This window comes from Nerophis ophidion, linkage group LG05 (genome assembly GCF_033978795.1).
Source record: "Nerophis ophidion isolate RoL-2023_Sa linkage group LG05, RoL_Noph_v1.0, whole genome shotgun sequence".
Taxonomy (NCBI): Eukaryota; Metazoa; Chordata; class Actinopteri; order Syngnathiformes; family Syngnathidae; genus Nerophis; species Nerophis ophidion.
Genome location: NC_084615.1, coordinates 11158709 through 11168144, shown reverse-complemented (window position 1 = coordinate 11168144; position 9436 = coordinate 11158709). Strand labels below are relative to the sequence as shown.

Sequence of the window (9436 nt, the reverse complement as noted above, 5' to 3'; positions counted from 1 at the left end):
GTGTCGCTGCACGACTGCAGGAATGTGCTGCTGCTCTCTACAAGTCACCCGGAGGAGAGAGGACACACCTCCCAATGACATCACATGATCAACTTGATGTCACGTCATATTCAGCACTTAAAGAAGTCATTATGTCGTGAAAGTGAAAGGATGTTTAATATCACGTGAAGTGAAACATTTGTAGAAAAAACAAAGTGAAGTGGACACGCTCGCTGCTCTCCTTTGGTCACTGACAGTGAGAAGATCACTAAGTATGTCACCTTTCACTTTCTCGTCCACTTCCACTTCTACATCTACATCCACTTTCACTTTTACTTCCACTTCCATGCTGCCAAAAGCAAGATTTGATCATCACACACACTCACCAGTTCATGTCTGGTGTGTGTCTGCAGGGTCATGAGCTCATGTCTGGTGTGTGTCTCCGTGGGTTTGGGAGCAGATCATGGATGGTCTGCCGAGGGACAGAGCCCTCCTCGACCTTGTGCTCCTGTACGACTTTCGACTATCGGAACAAGCAGCTGAGCGAGCCTATGGGGCCGCCAGACTCGCCCCAGCGGGTCAACTCCGACCTGCCTACCAGACCTCAGTCGAACAACCCATACCTCATACCTCCACCTGCACTGATGACCACTCCTCAGCGTGTGCAGTCGGGAAGAAACCAAGTAGTTGGCAACTGAGGAAAGAGAAAATAGAGGAGGTCTAGGCAGTGTCTCTGAAAGAGAAATTAGAGGAGGTATGGGAAACATGAACATCCACACATGAAACATGAACATCCACGCATGAAACATGAACATCCACACAGGAAACATGAACATCCACGCATGAAACATGAACATCCACGCGGGAAACATGAACATCCACACATGAAACATGAACATCCACACAGGAAACATGATCATCCACACAAGAAACATGAACATCCACACATGAAACATGAACATCCACACATGAAACATGAACATCCACACATGAAACATGAACATCCACACATGAAACATGAACATCCACACGGGAAACATGATCATCCACACAAGAAACATGAACATCCACACATGAAACATGAACATCCACACATGAAACATAAACATCCACGCGGGAAACATGAACATCCACACATGAAACATGAACATCCACGCAGGAAACATGAACATCCACGCATGAAACATGGACATCCACGCATGAAACATGAACATCCACACATGAAACATGAACATCCACACATGAAACATGAACATCCACACATGAAACACAAACATCCACACATGAAACATGAACATCCACACGGGAAACATGAACATCCACGCATGAAACATGAACATCCACACATGAAACATGAACATCCACGCGGGAAACATGAACATCCACACGGGAAACATGAACATCCACACGGGAAACATGAACATCCACACATGAAACATGAACATCCACACGGGAAACATGAACATCCACACATGAAACATGAACATCCACGCATGAAACATGAACATCCACACAGGAAACATGAACATCCACGCATGAAACATGAACATCCACGCGGGAAACATGAACATCCACACATGAAACATGAACATCCACACAGGAAACATGATCATCCACACAAGAAACATGAACATCCACACATGAAACATGAACATCCACACATGAAACATGAACATCCACACATGAAACATGAACATCCACACGGGAAACATGATCATCCACACAAGAAACATGAACATCCACACATGAAACATGAACATCCACACATGAAACATAAACATCCACGCGGGAAACATGAACATCCACACATGAAACATGAACATCCACACATGAAACATGAACATCCACACATGAAACATAAACATCCACGCGGGAAACATGAACATCCACACATGAAACATGAACATCCACACATGAAACATGAACATCCACACGGGAAACATGAACATCCACACATGAAACATGAACATCCACGCATGAAACATGAACATCCACACAGGAAACATGAACATCCACGCATGAAACATGAACATCCACGCGGGAAACATGAACATCCACACATGAAACATGAACATCCACACAGGAAACATGATCATCCACACAAGAAACATGAACATCCACACATGAAACATGAACATCCACACATGAAACATGAACATCCACACATGAAACATGAACATCCACACGGGAAACATGATCATCCACACAAGAAACATGAACATCCACGCAGGAAACATGAACATCCACGCATGAAACATGGACATCCACGCATGAAACATGAACATCCACACATGAAACATGAACATCCACACATGAAACATGAACATCCACACATGAAACATGAACATCCACACATGAAACATGAACATCCACACATGAAACATGAACATCCACACATGAAACATGAACATCCACACATGAAACACAAACATCCACACATGAAACATGAACATCCACACGGGAAACATGAACATCCACGCATGAAACATGAACATCCACACATGAAACATGAACATCCACGCGGGAAACATGAACATCCACACGGGAAACATGAACATCCACACGGGAAACATGAACATCCACACATGAAACATGAACATCCACACGGGAAACATGAACATCCACACATGAAACATGAACATCCACGCGGGAAACATGAACATCCACACATGAAACATGAACATCCACACATGAAACATGAACATTCACACATGAAACATGAACATCCACACATGAAACATGAACATTCACACATGAAACATGAACATCCACACATGAAACATGAACATCCACACATGAAACATGAACATTCACACAAGAAACATGAACATCCACACATGAAACATGAACTTCCACACATGAAACGTGAACATCCACACATGAAACATGGACATCCACACATGAAACATTGACATCCACACATGAAACATGAACATCCACACATGAAACATGAACATCCACACATGAAACATGAACATCCACACATGAAACATGAACATCCACACATGAAACATGAACATCCACACATGAAACATGAACATCCACACATGAAACATGAACATCCACACATGAAACATGAACATCCACACATGAAACATGAACATCCACAACATCTCCACTCAGCTGCAGCTCCAGTAAAAACCTCTTTGCTCGTCTTCATCCACAAAGAGAAATAGTCTTTATTATTATTGTAATAATTTGAGTCCAGCAGGAAGAATGACAAGGATTCATGCTGTGCGGTATCCATGGCAACAGCATACAAACACACACAAAGAGCATACCTTGAATGAGTGAATGCAGCAAACACACAAATAGAAGTCTTCATTCATCACATTTACATTTCACCTGGTGAGAAAGTGCAAATACAAGATGTCTTTTTCTCTCTTCTTATGGGGGAAAAAAAGAAAAGACAATGGCCGAAAATGTCTAAAAAAATATGTCACAACCATAAAAAAAAAAAGCCAAAAAATTATAGTAGAAGTTCCTGCACAGCAGAAGATAACAGTGGAAGGTCTTCCACCTGTGTCTCATCTCCAACATTCACCCTGACATCTGTCTTCCGTGGACCTGAGTGTCCTCATGAAGACACATCAAAGATGGACGTCCACACAAACATTCATCCTAAAATCTGTCTTCCGTGGACCTGAGTGTCCTCATGAAGACACATCAAAGATGGACGTCCACACAAACATTCATCCTGACATCTGTCTTCCGTGGACCTGAGTGTCCTCATGAAGACACGTCAAAGATGGACGTCCACACAAATATTCATCCTGACATCTGTCTTCTGTGGACCTGAGTGTCCTCATGAAGACACGTCAGAGATGGACGTCCACACAAACATTCATCCTGACATCTGTCTTCCGTGGACCTGAGTGTCCTCATGAAGACACATCAAAGATGGACGTCCACACAAACATTCACCCTGACATCTGTCTTCCGTGGACCTGAGTGTCCTCATGAAGACACGTCAGAGATGGACGTCCACACAAACATTCATCCTGACATCTGTCTCCCGTGGACCTGAGTGTCCTCATGAAGACACGTCAGAGATGGACGTCCACACAAACATTCATCCTGACATCTGTCTTCCGTGGACCTGAGTGTCCTCATGAAGACACATCAAAGATGGACGTCCACACAAACATTCACCCTGACATCTGTCTTCTGTGGACCTGAGTGTCCTCATGAAGACACGTCAGAGATGGACGTCCACACAAACATTCATCCTGACATCTGTCTTCCCTGGACCTGAGTGTCCTCATGAAGACACGTCAGAGATGGACGTCCACACAAACATTCATCCTGTCTTCCGTGGACCTGAGTGTCCTCATGAAGACACGTCAGAGATGGACGTCCACACAAACATTCATCCTGACATCTGTCTTCCGTGGACCTGAGTGTCCTCATGAAGACACATCAAAGATGGACGTCCACACAAACATTCATCCTAAAATCTGTCTTCCGTGGACCTGAGTGTCCTCATGAAGACACATCAAAGATGGACGTCCACACAAACATTCATCCTGACATCTGTCTTCCGTGGACCTGAGTGTCCTCATGAAGACACGTCAAAGATGGACGTCCACACAAATATTCATCCTGACATCTGTCTTCTGTGGACCTGAGTGTCCTCATGAAGACACGTCAGAGATGGACGTCCACACAAACATTCATCCTGACATCTGTCTTCCGTGGACCTGAGTGTCCTCATGAAGACACATCAAAGATGGACGTCCACACAAACATTCACCCTGACATCTGTCTTCCGTGGACCTGAGTGTCCTCATGAAGACACGTCAGAGATGGACGTCCACACAAACATTCATCCTGACATCTGTCTCCCGTGGACCTGAGTGTCCTCATGAAGACACGTCAGAGATGGACGTCCACACAAACATTCATCCTGACATCTGTCTTCCGTGGACCTGAGTGTCCTCATGAAGACACATCAAAGATGGACGTCCACACAAACATTCACCCTGACATCTGTCTTCTGTGGACCTGAGTGTCCTCATGAAGACACGTCAGAGATGGACGTCCACACAAACATTCATCCTGACATCTGTCTTCCCTGGACCTGAGTGTCCTCATGAAGACACGTCAGAGATGGACGTCCACACAAACATTCATCCTGTCTTCCGTGGACCTGAGTGTCCTCATGAAGACACGTCAGAGATGGACGTCCACACAAACATTCATCCTGACATCTGTCTTCCGTGGACCTGAGTGTCCTCATGAAGACACGTCAAAGATGGACGTCCACACAAATATTCATCCTGACATCTGTCTTCCGTGGACCTGAGTGTCCTCATGAAGACACGTCAGAGATGGACGTCCACACAAATATTCATCCTGACATCTGTCTTCCGTGGACCTGAGTGTCCTCATGAAGACACATCAAAGATGGACGTCCACACAAACATTCACCCTGACATCTGTCTTCCGTGGACCTGAGTGTCCTCATGAAGACACGTCAAAGATGGACGTCCACACAAACATTCATCCTCACATCTGTGGACCTGAGTGTCCTCATGAAGACACGTCAAAGATGGACGTCCACACAAACCTTCATCCTCACATCTGTGGACCTGAGTGTCCTCATGAAGACACGTCAGAGATGGACGTCCACACAAACATTCACCCTGACATCTGTCTTCCGTGGACCTGAGTGTCCTCATGAAGACACGTCAAAGATGGACGTCCACACAAACATTCATCCTCACATCTGTGGACCTGAGTGTCCTCATGAAGACACGTCAAAGATGGACGTCCACACAAACCTTCATCCTCACATCTGTGGACCTGAGTGTCCTCATGAAGACACGTCAGAGATGGACGTCCACACAAACATTCACCCTGACATCTGTCTTCCGTGGACCTGAGTGTCCTCATGAAGACACGTCAGAGATGGACGTCCACACAAACATTCACCCTGACATCTGTCTTCTGTGGACCTGAGTGTCCTCATGAAGACACGTCAGAGATGGACGTCCACACAAACATTCACCCTGACATCTGTCTTCCGTGGACCTGAGTGTCCTCATGAAGACACGTCAGAGATGGACGTCCACACAAACATTCACCCTGACATCTGTCTTCCGTGGACCTGAGTGTCCTCATGAAGACACATCAAAGATGGACGTCCACACAAACATTCATCCTGACATCTGTCTTCCGTGGACCTGAGTGTCCTCATGAAGACACGTCAGAGATGGACGTCCACACAAACATTCATCCTGACATCTGTCTTCCGTGGACCTGAGTGTCCTCATGAAGACACGTCAAAGATGGACGTCCACACAAACATTCATCCTGACATCTGTCTTCCGTGGACCTGAGTGTCCTCATGAAGACACGTCAAAGATGGACGTCCACACAAACATTCACCCTGACATCTGTCTTCCGTGGACCTGAGTGTCCTCATGAAGACACGTCAGAGATGGACGTCCACACAAACATTCACCCTGACATCTGTCTTCCGTGGACCTGAGTGTCCTCATGAAGACACGTCAAAGATGGACGTCCACACAAACATTCACCCTGACATCTGTCTTCCGTGGACCTGAGTGTCCTCATGAAGACACGTCAGAGATGGACGTCCACACAAACATTCACCCTGACATCTGTCTTCTGTGGACCTGAGTGTCCTCATGAAGACACGTCAGAGATGGACGTCCACACAAATATTCGTCCTGACATCTGTCTTCTGTGGACCTGAGTGTCCTCATGAAGACACGTCAGAGATGGACGTCCACACAAACATTCATCCTGACATCTGTCTTCCGTGGACCTGAGTGTCCTCATGAAGACACGTCAGAGATGGACGTCCACACAAACATTCATCCTGACATCTGTCTTCTGTGGACCTGAGTGTCCTCATGAAGACACGTCAGAGATGGACGTCCACACAAATATTCATCCTGACATCTGTCTTCCGTGGACCTGAGTGTCCTCATTAAGACACGTCAGAGATGGACGTCCACACAAACATTCACCCTGACATCTGTCTTCCGTGGACCTGAGTGTCCTCATGAAGACACGTCAGAGATGGACGTCCACACAAACATTCATCCTGACATCTGTCTTCCGTGGACCTGAGTGTCCTCATTAAGACACGTCAGAGATGGACGTCCACACAAACATTCACCCTGACATCTGTCTTCCGTGGACCTGAGTGTCCTCATTAAGACACGTCAGAGATGGACGTCCACACAAACATTCACCCTGACATCTGTCTTCCGTGGACCTGAGTGTCCTCATGAAGACACATCAAAGATGGACGTCCACACAAATATTCATCCTGACATCTGTCTTCTGTGGACCTGAGTGTCCTCATGAAGACACATCAAAGATGGACGTCCACACAAATATTCATCCTGACATCTGTCTTCTGTGGACCTGAGTGTCCTCATGAAGACACGTCAGAGATGGACGTCCACACAAACATTCATCCTGACATCTGTCTTCCGTGGACCTGAGTGTCCTCATTAAGACACGTCAGAGATGGACGTCCACACAAACATTCATCCTGACATCTGTCGACCTGAGTGTCCTCATGAAGACACGTCAGAGATGGACGTCCACACAAACATTCATCCTGACATCTGTCTTCCGTGGACCTGAGTGTCCTCATGAAGACACATCAAAGATGGACGTCCACACAAACATTCATCCTGACATCTGTCTTCCGTGGACCTGAGTGTCCTCATGAAGACACGTCAGAGATGGACGTCCACACAAACATTCATCCTGACATCTGTCTTCCGTGGACCTGAGTGTCCTCATGAAGACACGTCAAAGATGGACGTCCACACAAACATTCATCCTGACATCTGTCTTCCGTGGACCTGAGTGTCCTCATGAAGACACATCAAAGATGGACGTCCACACAAACATTCATCCTGACATCTGTCTTCCGTGGACCTGAGTGTCCTCATGAAGACACGTCAGAGATGGACGTCCACACAAACATTCATCCTGACATCTGTCTTCCGTGGACCTGAGTGTCCTCATGAAGACACGTCAGAGATGGACGTCCACACAAACATTCATCCTGACATCTGTCTTCCGTGGACCTGAGTGTCCTCATGAAGACACATCAAAGATGGACGTCCACACAAACATTCATCCTGACATCTGTCTTCCGTGGACCTGAGTGTCCTCATGAAGACACGTCAGAGATGGACGTCCACACAAACATTCATCCTGACATCTGTCTTCCGTGGACCTGAGTGTCCTCATGAAGACACGTCAGAGATGGACGTCCACACAAACATTCATCCTGACATCTGTCTTCCGTGGACCTGAGTGTCCTCATGAAGACACGTCAGAGATGGACGTCCACACAAACATTCATCCTGACATCTGTCTTCCGTGGACCTGAGTGTCCTCATGAAGACACATCAAAGATGGACGTCCACACAAACATTCATCCTGACATCTGTCTTCCGTGGACCTGAGTGTCCTCATGAAGACACGTCAGAGATGGACGTCCACACAAACATTCATCCTGACATCTGTCTTCCGTGGACCTGAGTGTCCTCATGAAGACACGTCAGAGATGGACGTCCACACAAACATTCATCCTGACATCTGTCTTCCGTGGACCTGAGTGTCCTCATGAAGACACATCAAAGATGGACGTCCACACAAACATTCATCCTGACATCTGTCTTCCGTGGACCTGAGTGTCCTCATGAAGACACGTCAGAGATGGACGTCCACACAAACATTCATCCTGACATCTGTCTTCCGTGGACCTGAGTGTCCTCATGAAGACACGTCAGAGATGGACGTCCACACAAACATTCATCCTGACATCTGTCTTCCGTGGACCTGAGTGTCCTCATGAAGACACGTCAGAGATGGACGTCCACACAAACATTCATCCTGACATCTGTCTTCCGTGGACCTGAGTGTCCTCATGAAGACACATCAAAGATGGACGTCCACACAAACATTCATCCTGACATCTGTCTTCCGTGGACCTGAGTGTCCTCATGAAGACACGTCAGAGATGGACGTCCACACAAACATTCCCAGAACGCTGACTCAGCACATCCTGCTACACAAGCAAGCGGACTCTGCGCGCTTCAAACTCAGGTTTTCTGGCTCGGGTGCGCGTCAACATGGCGGTTGCCACGGCGACGCCCTATCAACAATTTGAGACAGCCGCTCGCCGGACCCCAGAGGAGGAGGCGGCTGACACGAGTCCCGCAAGTCGCCTCTGAGCACGCACACATCTGTCACACACACACACACACACACACACACACACACACACACACACACACACACACACACACACACACACACACACACACACACACACACACACACACTTCTGCAGAATATGAACACACGAAATGATGAAACTGCTGTCCAGGTTCTAGGAACTAAAGTCAGACGTCACACGGCAAGCTGTCAATCAGCACAGAATATGTCTGACAATATT

At 46.8% G+C, this 9436-nt stretch overlaps 1 long non-coding RNA gene across 2 annotated transcripts; it reads right to left on the bottom strand.

Moving 5' to 3' along the window:
* Window positions 1-3134: 3134 nt before the first annotated feature.
* LOC133552653 (uncharacterized) lies at window positions 3135-8103 on the bottom strand. Of its 2 annotated transcripts, XR_009806737.1 has the most exons (3): window positions 7602-8103; window positions 4300-7456; window positions 3135-4154 (listed from the first exon to the last, which is right to left on the bottom strand). It is a non-coding gene; the product is annotated as an uncharacterized LOC133552653 (long non-coding RNA). The 2 variants fall into 2 exon arrangements; XR_009806736.1 differs by having other exon boundaries at window positions 3135-7456.
* Between the last annotated feature and the right edge of the window lie 1333 nt (window positions 8104-9436).